The 14,049-nt window shown below is 41.4% G+C and overlaps 1 protein-coding gene across 1 annotated transcript in view; it reads left to right on the top strand.

The window, feature by feature from the left end:
• The window catches only part of LOC105487336 (N-alpha-acetyltransferase 40-like), a 137,176-nt gene that overhangs the window by 35,412 nt on the left and 87,715 nt on the right, over positions 1–14,049 (top strand). Inside the window, exons 6-7 of the mRNA XM_071097702.1 lie at positions 543–688; positions 3,561–3,595. The gene's annotated coding sequence lies outside the window, so the exon portion shown is untranslated. The remainder of the gene's footprint in view (positions 1–542; positions 689–3,560; positions 3,596–14,049) is intronic.

Raw genomic sequence — 14,049 nt, 5'->3', positions numbered from 1 at the left:
CAGATAGACAGAGTGGAATCCTGGGTTATGTCATTAATCACTGGGGAATTAGACAAAACTACTCAATCTTTGTGCGTCTCAGTTTCCTCATTTATGAAATGGGGGATTGTAAACCTTGAAAGAGCCATTCCTTCAAGATGAATCCTGAGTGGGTGACTGGGCCTAAATTCAGTAAGAGCCAAGTGACCATTTGCTGACCAGAGGTCACATACGTGTTCTGAGTTCCATGAAAACCTGCATGTCTGCATAACTTTGGGACTTTCATAGTTGCCTGTTCCTATTTATGTTGCCTGAACCAACCAATAGGCTGTGACCTACATCAACCAATCAGAGCGAGTAAACGTCAAACAATCGTAACTACACAAATGTAAATGTTTCATGTGTATATGTGGACTACAGCGGGAACCTGGGTCGGAACGTCCTCCATAAAAGTCAAATTTCCCATTGTTCTCTGGACCGCACCTGCATTTTACATGAAAGCTGTGTTTGGTATGAAAACTGTTTACTGGAATAAAGTCTCTTTCCTCTGAATTCCTTTTCAGAGAGCTTTGGTTCACATTCTTTGGAATCAGAAGTGGAATTCAAGCAACACCAATTCTTCTCCTGACGCTGTCCTGAACCAACACATTGAGATCTGCAAGGGTCCTTTGAGTTCAGTTGTCTTCTCAGAGATGCCAGGAAGCCCCGGGTAAGCCCTTGAATTCAGACCTCCCACGCCTTTTTTTTTTTTTTTTTTTTTTTTGAGACAGAGTTTCACTCTTGTCGCCCAGGCTGGAGTGCAGTCGCACGATCTCGGCTCACTGCAACCTCCGCCTCCTAGGTTCAAGTGATTCTTGTGCCTCAGCCTCCAAAGTAGCTGGGATTACAGGCATGCGCCACCATGCCCAGCTAACTTTTGTATTTTTAGTAGAGATGGGGTTTCACCATGTTGGTCAGGCTGGTCTCAAACTCCTGACCTCAGGTGATCCACCTGCCTTGGCTTCCCGAAGTGCTGGGATTACAGGCGTGAACCGCTGTGCCTGGCTCCTCCCATGCTTTTGATCTAAGCCTCAGAGCCTTTATTAAACCTCCTCAGCCAGTCCTCTTCATCTGGATCCTGAAACAGACCTCCCCGGGAAGGGGGGGCCTCTCCATCTGGTTTGCCAAAGTGGCCTCTTCATAAGGTTGCAGACCCAGCTGTTCCATCAGGTTTTGTGAGGACACTCTAAGGTGCACTAGAGGGATGGCTTCATCAGGTTAGTGCAATGCGTAACCCGAGATTTCTGTCTTTCCCTGCTGATCGGCTGCCCTCTGGCACTCCAGCTGGCTTTATGAGCAAAAATTATGGTCCAGAGAGTTGTAATTTTCTAGGTCTCTGGACAAAAATTACCTGGGATGATTTAAAAACTTTATCGGCCAAGATGGGGTTCCTTTGAAATTCGAAAACTTGCCTGTCTGTGCTCACAATTAGAACAAAGAAAATACGGAACTTCCCAGAGACAATGAAAAGCCTTTTGCAGTTGGGACTTTTAAAGTTTCGAATAAAATCAAGAGCTACTGTGCTTCCCTTAAAGAAAGTAATTCCAAATTAGGCAAACATCTTAATGACTTAAAAAGAGATTAGCACGTGGGAGACTGAAAGTAAAGCTGCAGAAAAGCCTCTCTAAGACCCTTCTGCTAGCTCACCTTTCCTGTCACCTCGTCTGTCTTCGGCATCTTTTACAAGGCCTCTGCTCTGTCTTTCACTCTCTCCTTCCTCTCACACTTTCTGAATTCCTCTTTTTCTCTTCTCTTGACATTTCCACCGCCTCCAGACTCAGCCCCCCTTTTTTTATTTTTTTTTTGAGACGGAGTCTCACTCTGTCGCCCAGGCTGGAGTGCAGTGGCCGGATCTCAGCTCACTGCAAGCTCCGCCTCCCGGGTTTAGCCATTCTCCTGCCTCAGCCTCCCGAATAGCTGGGACTACAGGCGCCCGCCACCTCGCCCGGCTAGTTTTTTGTATTTTTTTTTTTAGTAGAGACTGGGTTTCACTGTGTTAGCCAGGATGGTCTCGATCTTCTGACCTCGTGATCCACCCGTCTTGGCCTCCCAAAGTGCTGGGATTACAGGCTTGAGCCACTGCGCCTAGCCAGACTCAGCCCCATTTAAGGCCCAAACAATGAGGAGTAGAGGTCGGCAAATTCCATGCTCCTTAGTCGGTGTCAGAACTTCTGACCCTAGTAAAACATTTCCCTAGTCCCTTGAAGACTAACTTCCTTGAATTTGAGTAACATTGTAGCCTAATCATCAGGGCTTATCAATCTTTATCAGCTGTTAGCTGCTGAATGGGAAAGACCCTTTGAGAACTTTAAGCAGACTGGTGCCCAAGGATTTGATAAGGCATAGAAACAGGATACCAAATTACTAAAAGCCATTCCCCTACTTTTTCCCCATCAGATAAACTGGAAAGTATAACAGTGTTATACACAAAAAAACGATGACACTGTCCTTGATTATTTTGATAAATTTGAACAGACTTTCCAACAAAATTTGGAGATCAAATATTTAAATGACGAAACAATTTATTTAATTCCATTTTTGCGTGTGTGGCTGGTCTTTCGGAAGCCCTCAGTACCCTGGTAAAACATCATGACCTTAATTGGGCTGTAAAGTAACCTTATGAAATGGCCCCTTTGGCCAATTCATTATCCAAAACTTTAGAAAAGACTAAATCTAGGGCTACTTGAGCATTAGACTGTCAACCGCTAAGTTAATGGTCCTTCAGTTACAACAATTAGCAAGGGACACCTCAAACATGCCCATTCCTCAAAACCAAAATTAGAAAAAAAAAAAAGTGGGTTTTCAGAAGATGTTCCAGACATTTTAAAAAGGATTGCCCCAAATACAAATGATGGCTGCAATTAAATCTTGATAAAGTCGCTGGTCCTCTACCCTCAAGCAGGACAAGGGGTGCTCCAGGGACATTCTGGGAATAGAGCTCTAGTTGACACTGAGCCACCCTATCCTTAACCCTGATACTCTGGAGTGTCCCTGCCAGAGTTCTGAACTCATCTGGATGGTTGCAGGAGCCGACAAACCTGTGATGGTTCCTAAATCTCTATCCCTCCAACTGGGGGGTCCTGACTGACAATCATTGATTTTCGTGTGTTCCATTGGCTCCCATACAACACACCTCCTGGAAAGGAACTCCTTAGAAGCCTATCAAGCCCAGGTTTCCTTGTCTTGAACCAGGGGAATAACGCTTGAATTGACAGCCCTGAGCTCAGCAGTAGAGTTAGAAAATGGAGACTAAGTTAGAAATCACATAACTAAATTGGTCTCCAGGATATGATATTTTGGCCTTCAGCTGGTTATTTTGAAAAGATTTCTAAATTTTCTCTAGGCTCATCTTTATTTTTCCTCATAAAATCCTGTGATAAATTCCTATAATTTTATGTTTTCTTGGAACCCATTGTGATCCTCCTTGAAAAAGCTTAGATTCTCTCAGCTATTTGACATGTAAATTGCTACCCTGTTTTCTCTAAAACTCAGTGAGGGCTTTGGCCATGTGAGACATAAATTTTAACCTGTTCCATTTACAGAGACACAGTTTGAATCCAACCATCCTTTTAAACAAGTAAGTTACACCTAACACATGGCTAAAATTTTAAAATTAAAGCTATACAATCTTTATTTGTCTCCGTATATATTTTTATGTGTAGAGGTGTATGCACGTCTGTTCGTATATTGTCTACATAATACCAAGTTGATTTTGTTTGTTCGTTTTTGTTGAGCCACCGTGCCTGGCCCCAAATTGACTTAAATAAATGTGAGTATTCATAAATTAAGTAAATAAATCCAAATGCTTTTCAAGTTTATGTGACTTTAGTCAACTTTTGGCAGCTAACACTAGTTTAATACTGTTTGCTTAATAAAAGTAACCAGATCTTCTGAGTTATCAGCAAAATATGTGTGTATTTAACGTTAAGATTCTTGCTTTCATGATATGTGCCTAACAGACAAGTAATATAAAAATAGTTAATAGAAAATTTAACTTGAGATGATGGCTAGAATTGTCTAATGTCTCATGGAATTTTCCAAATTGTTAAGAATGAATACATTAAGGCTGGGTGCGGTGGCTCACGCCTGTAATGCCTGCACTTTGGGAGGCTGAGGCAGGCGGATCATGAGGTCAGGAGCTCTAGACCAGCCTGACCAACGTGGTGAGACCCTGTCTCTACTAAAAATACAAAAATTAGCCAGGCGTGGTGGCGGGCACCCGTAGTCCCAGCTACCAGGAGGCTGAGGCAGGAAAATCAATTGAACCCAGGAGGTGGAGGTTGCAGTGAACTAAGATTGCGCCACTGCACTCCAGCCTGGACAACAGAGCGAAACTCTATCTCAAAACAAACAAACAAACAAAAAAAAAATTGCAAGAGGTTTTGATTTTTAATTCTGAAATCTGTTTTTTAACAGCCACCCTCTGAACTACAACAGTTTCTATTCCTGCCACATTTCTTCCTGAGATCTATCTAATTTCTCAAGTTTCAGGTTAGAAATGCAGCTCTTCGGCTGGGTGCAGTGGCTCACACCTGTAATCCCCGCATTTTGGGAGACCAAGGCGAGCCGATCACCTGAGGTCAGGAGTTCGAGACCAGCCTGGCCAACATGGTGAAACCCTGCCTCCACTAAAAATACAAAAATTAGCCGGGTATGGGGGCGTGCACCTGTAATCCCAGCTACTCAGGAGGCTGAGGCAGGAGAATCACTTGAACCTGAGAGGTGGAGGTTGCAGTGAGGCGAGATTGCGCCATTACAGTCCCACCTGGGCGACAGAGCAAGACTCCGTCTCAAAAAAAACCAAAAACCAAAAAACAAAAAGAAATGCATTTCTTCTTTCTAACCTTGAAAAGGTTTCTAACCTTTTTCCTTGGCTGGGGTAATATCTTTTTTCTTCAACCTTTTCTTCGGCTACTGTAACTTTTTTTCTCCCGTTCTAACTCTGCTGTTATGGCCTGATGCTGAAATGTTTACCTTGAAGGTCTAGAGAAGCAATGTTCCCTTCAGTGTAACTTGATTCTGTATTCTTGGGTTTTCTTGATGTGTCTGAGTTGTTCCATGTAGCCAGGAATCTTCCCATGCTGTTACTAAGAGCCATGAGTTTCCCTGCTCAAGGTACTAGTTTTCTTGTTTACATCTTTCTATAATATGAGTACATTCTTAACCCTGGACACACTCTTCCTGTGTCTGATTAAATTCAAATACCAGGTTAACTTTCAGTTTATCTAAAAAACCTACAGGAGGTTTTTTCTTTACCTTTTAGGTAACTGACCTAGAAAACAAAGACTCTGTGTTTACTAAGATAATTTCCTGTGTTTTATGTTATCTTTATTGAATTTTTGGTTACTTAGGAAAACTAATAGCTACTTGGGAGGCTGAGGCAGGAGGATCACTTGAGCCTAGGAGTTTGAGGCTGCAGCAAACACACCACTGTACTCCAGCCTGGGTGACAGATCGAGACCCTGTCTCTAAAAAAAAAGGAAAACTGGCCAGGTACGGTGGCTCACTCCTGGAATCCCAGCACTTTAGGAGGCTGAGGCAGGTGGATCACTTGCGGTCAGGAGTTCGAGACTGGCCTGGCCAACATGGCGAAACCCCGTCTCTACTAAAAATACAAAAATTAGCTGGGCATGGTGGCACACATTTATAATTCCAGCTATTTGGGAGGCTGAGCTCAGCAGGAGAATCGCTTGAACCCGGGAGGTGGAAGTTGCAGTGAGCCAAGATCATGCCATTGCACTCCGGCCTGGGCTACAACAATGAAACACTGAAGCTCTGTCTCAAAAAAAAAAAAGAAAACTGAGCTTTAAAAGGTTAGAGTTTTTATATCCATGTAACATTCTTTATTGCTTTTTAAGTCTTTTTATTATCACTCTGGTTAAATGAATAACTACTATTTAGTAGTGACTTGTGATTCTCTTTTGATCAAGTATTTTGAACCTTTTTACATATTTGGTGGGTTTCCCCCAGGAACAAGATTCTAAATTAAGTATTTTTGACCTAAAATTAACTTTAGGATTTCCCAGTAGGATCTCTGGAGAGCATCAAATAATGTATTTTTCATCTTGTAGAGATATTAAATGATTAGACTTATTGGGCAAGTCACGTGGGAAGCATTATCAAACAAGAAATAGTGTTCAATTTCCTTTAAGTTATATTTGTGTAATGCATTATTAATATATGTTCCAAAATCGTATGTGATTCCTAAGATTCTGATCCGTTATATGTACTATCAGTCATGATTTTGATTATTATTAGCTCGTATGTGACAGAAATAATCAAATTTCTTTCTCAATTGCATCTTTATGTCCATTCTAAGTCTTATGTAATCCACTGACAATTACGGTTTTACTTTTCTTCTTCTAAAAAAGCTATTTATAATCAGTTACAGTCCAAAAATTTGCTGCTTCATCAAGGAAATTCATGGAAAAGACACCAAGTTAAGAATTCCCTCCAGCCTCACTGGAAGGGGACCCTATCAGGTACTTTTAACCAGCCTGTGTGCTGCTAAATTACAGGGCATTGAGTCATGGATCCATATTTCTCATTTAAAAAGAAGGCTCTTGATCCTTCTACCAAGTGAACCTCCCAACTGGTCACTGATATCAAACTCAAGTTAATCAAACTACAGCCACCGGGACAAGAAGACAACATCTGAGGTAGACTGCTTTCTCCCAAGATACCAGAGCAGGCCTGTATAACCTGTTATACAAGATAATTTCTTATCTTGAGCTAACATGCCTAGTCCTTATGTTTACTTTGTAATTATTTTAATTATCACAGCTTTGAGAATCTTGTGCATCCTGGGTGTCTTATGCCACTCTGGGGTAATTCCATATATTCCACTGTTTAGACACACCATGGGACTCATTGCCTTGCTGGACTCTTTATAATCCCCTCTTTTTACACCATGCCTTACTTCTTCCTTTTCCTTTCTTTCTTGACTCTGCTTTCCAGTTCTTCCTACTCATGGGAAGATAATGCCTAGATACAGCAATCCCAATCCCTTGCCTCTGCAGGCAAAAGCTAACTGAGCATTGGATACGCCGCCTTTCCCCCTGCTGAATTCATTGGAGGAAACAGGAATCCTATAATTATCCTAGTGACCAGCTTCCTTAATGTAGTGCTCAGTTGCTTGGTACCCCTTTTGATCCACTGACTGTTGACTATTGGGTGCATATTCATGCTCCTGAGGTTCATCCTTGTTTTCTCCTCACTGGTATATCCCATAAATACCTTCCTGTTACCCTACCTTGCATTTCCTCCCCTTCTTCTGAATACTCACCACCACTTCTACTCTATATCTTGCAAAATCCCATAGAAACAGAACACTTAGTAAGACTCCTCTCTGCAGAATATACCAAAAAAAGCTTAAGAGTCTCCTCCATGGCTCCACAAATCTACCGGTTGGATCATACCACTGTGTCATTACCTAAGACAGGTACTTGGTTTGACCACATACCCTCTTTTGCCTGTAAACAGCTCCTTGAATTTTCATAACCTCTCAGGATAATTATGTGCCCCTTCAGGCTGTGTTTTTGGCTGCAACTACGTCATCCAAAAAGATTTTTTCTACCCCTGCCTCAGGTCCCGAGAAAACACAGGCATTTACTTTCCGGGTCAAGTCGTTGCTCCTGTCACCATTATTAATTCTGTAACTCAGGGAATATAGACTCTACATCCCAGGGCCAAAAGAGCTCTACCAATAACTGATGACTATGCTGGTGAGAACCCCTCAGATTATAAAGGTGGTAGCTGTGGATACCCTCAAGGATGTGATTTACCTGGTGGGCTTAACCCTAGTGAAGGATCTAAATGGGAAAGGATTCTCGGGTCCTGACTTGGGCTAGACCCTGCTTAGAATGAATATAGGATCAGAAACCTTTCCTGCAGTTAGCAGAATTGCCCACTCCACTGCCTCTACCATCAGGGCACAACAGAGATTTCTAGATTCCCTTGCCCATGTGATCCTGCACAACCACATTGCATTAGACTGTCTCCTCATGGCATGTGGTGGTGTTTATGCTGTCACTAACACTTCCTGTTGCACCTGGGTAAATACTTCCAGTCAGGTTGAATTAGAAACATCTGAGATCCAAAGTTGGCCAAATCCTCCAGCTGGCCGTCTGAAAAGGAAACCTTCAGAAAGCCTCCTGGCTGGGCTTACTGCATTAGAATTCCAATTTCCAGATATTTTCATCCGTCTTCTTCCGGTATAGGATTCCTTCTGTGTTCTATCCTACAAATCGTAGTGAATCTCCTTGGACTAAGCACTTGGCTCCCCTTTAAAATCGTTCTAGTCTGCTTTAACAGATGCCTGCAAGAGACCCTCACCAGGATCGTGCTGACCCAACACCTTGAGACTTTAGACTCGTTCCAGCTGGAAACTGAAGCCAAGTTAAGCCAAGAGATGTTAATTCAAATTTAACGGGTGCCTGAGTGCCTCTCATAAGTAAATGGCTCTAGTTGCTCAGTCGGTCACTGCATTGTCAAAGGATTTCTGCACGGGACTAGAAGAATCTGGAACAGGTTGCCAGCCACTCTAGCAGGATGATGGGATGCAACCAACCTAATCAATCATCAGTGCTATCTGATAGCACTATTGATAAACAGGGAGGGGGGTGGATTTGAACCTTGAAAGAGCCAGTCCCTCAGATGAATCCTGAGTGGTTAATAGCCTAAATTCAAGAGCCAAGTGGCCATTTGCTTACTAGAGGTCACACACATACTAGGAGTTCCTGGAAAACCTGCATCTCTGCTTAACTTACGGGCTTTCATAGCTGCCTGTTCATGTTTGTGCTGCCTGAGCCAACCAATAGGCTGTGACCTATGTCAACCAATCAGAACTCAGCAAATGTTGATCAATCAGAACTCACCAAACATCAACCAGTCAGAACTAAGCAAGCCTGAATCCTTTATTCGACTAAGTGGACCTGAGTGGGAACCTGGATGGGATCTTTCACTATAAAAGAAAAACCTTTCGTTTGTTTTCTGGGACGTACCTTCATTTTACACTGAAGGCTGTGTCTCTTCAGTTTGCCAACTGTTAGGGGAATAAAGTCTCTTTCCTCTAAATTCCCTTTCAGAAAACTTTTGTTCGCAGGATAATAGTCATACCCATCCCATTGGTCCAAGCTGAGGATTAGCTGCATCGAATCATGTAAAACAGTTCATTTAGGTAGGTGCTCAGGACTTGTTGGCTGTGATTTTGATAATGATCACAGCAGCGATGCTAATGACAACTCCTTTGTGTCATCCTACTGTACCATACTTCCACGTCACACCTGAAGTCTAATGGGTAATACTATACATTCGTTCATTCTCATATATGCACCTAAGGATGGTATGGCTTTGCTCTTTTATCCTGCCGCGCTTTTCCTCAGCTCCTTGAAATTGGATCCACTGGTATGCCCCACTTTCTGGTTGAGGCTGAATCCAAACTCTAATACCTATATCACTCTGGGCTGTATTATGGGTTGCATTGTTTCCCCCCTCCCCAAATTCATACATTGAAATCCTAACCCCCATGACCTCAGAATGTGACCTTGTCTGAATATAGGGTTACTGTAAATATAGGGTTAATTCATTAATGTGATGAATAAAGTTAAAATAAGGTCTTACTGAAATAGGGTGGGCCATTAATCCAAATATGACAGGTGTTCTTATGAGAAAGTGGAATTTGGACATGAAGACAGACAGAACACACACACACACTCAGAGAGAGACAGAGAGAGAGAGAAAGAGAGAGAGACGGAGAGAGAGAGAAAAAGAGACAGAGAGAGAGAGAGAGAGAGAGCAATCACGTGAAGATTGCAGTTATGCTGCCACAAGCCAAGGAACTACCAGAATCTAGGAGAGGTGCCTGCAACAGATCCTTCTCTAGCACCTTCAGAGGGAGCATGGCTCTTCTGACACCTTGATCTTGAACTTCTAGCCTCCAGAACGGTGAGACGATAAATTGCTGTTGTTTATATGCTCTGTTTGTGGTACTTTGTTACAGCAGCTGTAGGAAACTAACACAGGGTGTAATGAATTGATGACTCTGGGCACAGTTCCCAGGGGTTTGGTTGCAATGGCTGGGCTCCCTGAGTTACCCCCAAGTCTCTCGCTGCCAGGAATCCTAGAGCTTGGACCCTAGAGAGATCCCCCAGTGTCCCATGTTGGCTTTTTCTGAACTCATTGAGGGCAGATGGGTTACTTGCCTAACATCTAGTTTCTCCTGGTAAGATTGAAGCCTCACCTATCCTCAGCTTAAGTGATGCTTCCTGAAACCAGACCGTGCTTGGGCGTCTACAGCCTGAAAGGCAGAGCCTCTTGTGTATGTGAAATGTGATTGTCTGTTGCTGGGCTTCTAGGTGCGAAACCTCTGCCCGGCTTCCACACGTGCCCACCCACACTCTGTGCCCATGCCTGCCCATCAGACTTGTACACTGACCACTTCGGAAATGAGTGCCTGGCTTGCCCTTATGGACACTGTTTGGATCACTTGTTGCTCTGTTCGGGCCCAGCAGTGTCACTTCTGCCAGGCCCCAGCTTGGAGCTCCCTGAGCTCTGATTTCATTGCTGAGCAACCTGTAACAGTTCCCTCAGGAGTTCACAGAAAACAATTATGACCTCAGATAAATAAAATATTCTGCTTAATAATAAACTGGATCTTTTAAACTGTTAAAAATATTCATTGTAGAAAAATCAGGAGAAAAAAGAAAGAAAACTAATGACTTATAATCACATTACTTAGAGACACTGTTACTATTTTGGTTTATGTTCTAGAACTTTTTCTCATTTCACTCATTGTTTAGTTACTTGATTTTTATTTTATCAAAGTAATATCAACACAGAGTTGGAAAAACTCAAATAGTTCTAACAGGCTTTTGTAAAATGCAATGGTTCCATCTCTCCCTTCCCCAATCCCTCCACATTTCTCTTCCACTCTAAGGACAAGCACTTTCAATTATTTTATCTGTCTCTTCTGGCCCTTACACATCTAATTGTTTCCAAAATTTAGACATTATCTACTGACTTCCTATTGTAGCAAATGAAGATTTAGCTTTCTTACAATGTCTCCGTCTCTGAATCCCTTTCCTTATCCTGCCAACATAGTCATTCCACATTATTGGAGACAATATTCAGAATATTAATATACGTATACAAATAATCTTCACAGCTGAAGGTTGGAGTGTGACATTTCCTTCTTTTTGTTTCTTTTCCTGAAAGTAACAATGGCCCATGTCTTTAGTTAGTTTTCTTTGTGCTCATTGCTCATTCTTTGCACACATCTCACAGCCCACAGTGTAATTTTCCTCGAGCTGACTTGCATCAGGGAATCCATTAATCCCATTTTTCTTCCCTGAAGCCATCCCTTAGAAGCTTCCATTCTCTTCCCTGTGCTGCTAGCTTCCTGGGATCCCTGGGCAGCTCTAATCCTGGGATTTCTGTTTGCTCTAATTCTTGGAATTCCCCTTATCTTTGTCCTGTGCTGTATTTCTGTTTTTCTGGATCTCATGCCTTTTTTTCTTTTGTACAGGTAATGCCATTGTGAACATTAATGTTTATGTCTTTTAGTGTACATGTGTGTGCTTTTCTGTTGGGTTGATATGTAGAAAGGGGATTTCTGGGTCTTAGGGGATGGGTTTTTCCAGTTTTAGTTGATACTGCCAGTTTTCCAAAGTAACTGCACCAATTTATGCTCCTACTGGCAGTTTCATTGGCCCCACATCCTCACCAGTACTTGATATTTTTGGTTTTAAAATATGAGCCATTCTAATTGGGTGCATATTGTTATTTCATTGCAATTTTAATTTGCATCTCTTGATGACTTATGATGATATATGTTTCTGGTCATTTGTATATCTTGTTCAGAGAGTGCCTATTTAAGTTTCTGTCCATTTTTCTGTTGGCTTATCTGTCATTTTCTTACTAATTAATAATTGTTTTTTCTGGATAAAAATTTTTAAAATCAGATACATCATTGTAAATATTTTTCTGCCTTTTGATGACATGCTTTTTCACAATGTACACAAATTCTTCACTTTTCTAATTCATTAATCTTTTCCTTTAGGGATGATTTTTAAACATGTCTTATTTAATAAGTCTTTGTCTACTCAAAGGTCATGAAGATATCTCCTTATTTTATTTTTAAGAAGCTTTATTTGTGTTACCTCTCAGATTTAGATTTACCAGATTTTAAAAAATTCTCCCTGGGCCTGATTTTGTGTATGGTGTGAGGTAGTGGCCCAGGTTGATCTTTTTCCATAAATATATGCAATATTAAAGAGTTTGTAAATGATTGACATTGCTTCTTCCTAATTAGTCTGGAAGACTTCACTGATGTATTTTCTGGAGTTTTCATTTCATTGTATTCTGCCATTGTTGGAATAGTATTCTGTAGGTGCCAATCTGGTCATGTTAATTGTGTTGTTTAGAGCATCTACATTTTTACTGATTGTATTTTTGTCTGCATGTTCTACTAGTTTCAGAGACTGTGTCAAAATCTCCTACTTTTTTTTTTTTTTTTGCTTAGTTTTATTTCTTTTTTAGTTTCAACAATTTGCATTTGTGTATTTTTTTGGTTTCACTAATTTCTTCTTTATGTATTTTGAAGCTATGTTATTGGATGCATATGATTTAGAATTGGTAGAAGTGATATCTTCATGGTGATCCAAGCACTTCTTCATTACATTGTGATCCTCCTCATTTCTTGTGGTGTTTCTTGCTTTAAAGTTGACTTTGATTGTAACATAACTACAAGGCACTCTTGAAAACAGTATGTAGTTCACATAGTGATGGTAGAAGCATAAAAGGCAAGATCGTAACTGCCCAATGGGCTCACCTTGCCTGCTGCCTAGACTGAGCCAATGTATCAAGACAGGGGAATTGCAATAGAGAAAGAGCTATTCACACAGAGCCGGCTGTATGGGAGAACAGAGTTTTATTATTACTCAAATCAGTCTCCCTGAGCATTTGGGGAGCAGAGTTTTTAAGGACAACTTGGTGGGTGTGTGGGAAGCCAGTGAGTCAGGAGTGCTGATTGGTCAGAGATGAAATCATAGGGAGTTGAAGCTGTCTTCTTGTGATGAGTCAGTTCCTGGATAAGGGGCCGCAAGATCAGATGAACCAGTTTATTGATCTCAGTGGTGCCATCAAGTGCAGGGTCTGCAAAATATCTCAAGCATTGATCTTAGGAGCAATTTAGGGAGGGTCAGAATCTTGTAGCTTCCAGCTGGATGATTCCTAAATGATAGTTTCTAATCTTATGGCTACTCTCAGTCCTACAAAAGCAATCTAGTCCCCAGGCAAAAAGAAGGTCTGCTTTGGGAAAGGGCTCTTATGATCTTTATTTTAAACTATAAACTAAGTTTCTCCCAAAGTTAGTTCAGCCTACACCCAGAATGAACAAGCACAGCTTGCAGGTTAGAAGAAGATGGAGTTGGTTAAATTAGATCTCTTTTGCTGTCTCAGTCATAATTTTGCAAAGGTGGTGTCAAGATCAGTTATGAGTTTTAAGCCTCTGGTCACATCACATCTACCTATAACTGATTGGCCAAAGCAAGCCACATGGCTGAGCTGAAAATCAAGGAGCAGGGAAATGTACTTCTCCTCAAGTGTGAGGAAGTTCAGTTACATAAGAAAGGGAGTGAGGAAGAATCAGCCCTTATTTCAAGCATCTCTGTTGTTCTTATCTTGTAAGATTAAAAAAATTTTTAACTACTCATTTCCTGGGATTGTGGAAGGAGGAAGAATTATATATCCAATCTCTCATTTTAACTCAAAATATTACTTTTTTCTTGAGAGATTCTCATCTACTAATGTCATTATGTGATGCACTTCAAATGTCAAGTTTTATCTCTATTAGTTTTCTATTGCCATGTAACAAATCACCAAAAATTTAGCATCTTTAAACAATATGCGTTTATAAATTCACTATTTTCATGAGTCAGGAGTCTGAGCACAGCTCCTCTGGATGTTTGCATAGGGTGTTGGCCAGTATGCATTCTCATGTGGTGCATGTTGTTCTCTTCTAAGTTCACGTGC

This window comes from Macaca nemestrina, chromosome 5 (genome assembly GCF_043159975.1).
Source record: "Macaca nemestrina isolate mMacNem1 chromosome 5, mMacNem.hap1, whole genome shotgun sequence".
In the NCBI taxonomy this organism is placed as follows: domain Eukaryota; kingdom Metazoa; phylum Chordata; class Mammalia; order Primates; family Cercopithecidae; genus Macaca; species Macaca nemestrina.
This window is presented reverse-complemented; position numbering and strand designations above follow the sequence as displayed.